Here is a 2,487-nt window from a genome sequence, read left to right as displayed (position 1 = left end):
AGGCCACATGTTTTTTCTGTTTTCTTACAAAAGACAGAGGCCTGGGGCCTGTCAGCTACTTACTTATTAGGCATATGCTGTTTAGCTTTGATCTCTCTCTCTCTCTCTCTCTGATAACGCCCCCAAAGGGATGAGAGAGAGATGTGGTGAGGCTGGCCAAGACTCAGCTAAACGATGCTGGCATTCATTTGATGCTACAAGCAACAGCTTATACTGCTCAGACTCATTCAGAGTCCTGTACTCCTTGCTAAACCAAGGCCTGGGACAATGTAACCACTTCCCTCCACCTCTGCCACCCACCCTGGGATCAGCATAATGAGAATGCTTCAAAAGTGAAACAATTTGGTACACTTCCCTCCCTCTCCTCCACCCTGTGTAGTGTTGCTGTGCACTTTTTATCCATTGCTTCATTTCATCCCAGAAGGTAATGTAGATCACTGGTGGGCGGTTAGTAAAGTACTTTGTGATCATTTTTGATGAAAGATCATAGGTTCATGTCACTCATCATGGAAAATGTTTGAACCTTTTTTCTTGTTGACAAATATGATTTTTCACTGTATGTTATGCAGGAGTTTTTATGGAGAAATGTGTCAGACACAGTACTATAGGCATGCCCGGATAGCCATACTGAATTTAATTATCCCTAAATATATTTAGAAAAGAGCTGTTAACCATTGTCAGTCAGCACTGATGTATGTTTACGAGGTGCATTGTGTACAGTACCAGCAGTGTTGCTCTGGAAATACCTTTAACCAACACAGTAAAAAAGAAAGCAAAACAACTTTGAACACCAACTTACTTGTACCTTTTCAGACTAAGCTTTTATTTTTGATATTACAAACCATTTTTCTTTATTCACAAACCACGGTAGTGATATAAACACTAATTTCTAAAGACAGATATACACATTTCTGGGTTTGCAGATCTTTTAACGGTTTAGAAGTCACTATATTCCACACATGGTATTAATCATTGTTATAATTCATATTATTAATAGTTATTTATATAAGTGAACACATTCCCAATATAATATATTGTAAAAAAATTCCAAACCCTTTTCTTACATAACTATTTCAGACATACACTTTAAAATGACTGACTGGAGCATTGTAAGACTTTTCCAAAATAATAAACACAAAAAGTCCTTTCAATCTGGGCTTGTGCCCTCACACTTCCAAGTTTTGTTTTGTTTAAACAAAAGATTAATAGATTAAAATGTTACACTACCATTGGGAGGGTAGGGAATGCAGAATCATTTAATGACAATTAAAATCGCAGAGAAATTATGTTATTCCCCATGTTAGTCACTTTATGTGTATGATTTCAAAAAAGATGCAACTTCCATACTTAGAATTAAAATCATAATATTTGGTAAATGCTTTTCAAAAGTTTTGCCTCTGTGTGTATGTACATCTATTTAAAAAATTAGGGAGCTTGTCTTTTATACATTAAGTCTTAAATATGGGAATTGAACTCATAATGAATTATGGCTCATTCCCTAACTAGCAGAAATAAATGTTAGGGGTTTTTTTTTTTTTTTTTTTTTTTTTTAAACTATTTTAATATAGTTTATCTCTCTTGTCGGTTTTGATTTTAGAGATTTTTTAAATTCTTATATATAAATGCTACAGAAACTTTGTTTTCAAATCTTGTGAAACTTTATTGATGGTTATTGTTCAACTGATCATATTGCATGCACATACGATGACAAAGAGAAAGCCTGATCACAAACACTTTTTTTAAAGCAGAGTTGTTATAGCAAGTTGGCAGGTTCACAGCGGTGAGTTGATAATTTACTAAAGTGCTTGCCAACAGGCGCGCACAGTACACATGAGGATATAACTATCTGCAGCAAAACTGTGGCAAGACAGTTTCCGGCTTTATTTATTTAAATACAAAAACAAGAAGACCCGTGACAAACACCCCAACTTAGGTTAACTTGTAAACAGGACAACATGGAAAGAGTCCAAACATATGCACAGACAAACTGCAATTTTTCAACTGTGCCTGAAACTGTCACTTGTCTTAAGCTGCACATTTCAGAATCAGAGAGATCCAGCCAAGCAGCCTTCTCCAATGTTCTTTCAGAAGAAGCTCCTTTTTTTTTTGTTTTTTTTGTTCCAGTTCAAAAGTTGGCTCGGGCCCAGTACTTTGCAAAATAGTCTTGGGTTTGAAAATTAAATAGGGGCAAGTTGTCAAGCCTTGAAAAATTGCAGATTGTTTACACGACACAGTCATGTTTCAAAAAGTACCAAGCTGATGAAAATACCATGATTATCTCTACTCAATGACTGCAATACTTGTAAAATGCTTATATAAATCTGAATATGTTTATCATGTAGTTCCATAAAAATGATACGTTTGTCTCTAACAGTTGGTCTACTAGTCTAAATCTAAAGCATCATAGGCGGTGTATTTCTAGAACATAACTCCACTGCACAGATGTAAATTTTATACATTTTTTTTAACTGGTACAAAGAATTTAAG

At 35.0% G+C, this 2,487-nt stretch overlaps 1 protein-coding gene across 14 annotated transcripts in view; it reads right to left on the bottom strand.

Moving 5' to 3' along the window:
- Positions 1–801: 801 nt before the first annotated feature.
- Positions 802–2,487, bottom strand: part of RBFOX1 (RNA binding fox-1 homolog 1) — a 2,643,423-nt gene continuing 2,641,737 nt past the window's right edge. For all 14 annotated transcript variants that reach the window (XM_014574331.3, XM_014574332.3, XM_014574335.3 and 11 more), the window contains one exon: positions 802–2,487. This exon is cut by the window's right edge. The gene's annotated coding sequence lies outside the window, so the exon portion shown is untranslated.

Source organism: Pelodiscus sinensis, chromosome 16 (genome assembly GCF_049634645.1).
Source record: "Pelodiscus sinensis isolate JC-2024 chromosome 16, ASM4963464v1, whole genome shotgun sequence".
Lineage (NCBI taxonomy): Eukaryota > Metazoa > Chordata > Testudines > Trionychidae > Pelodiscus > Pelodiscus sinensis.
The sequence above is the reverse complement of the archived record's forward strand: the minus strand, read 5'-3'. Positions and strand labels throughout refer to the sequence as shown.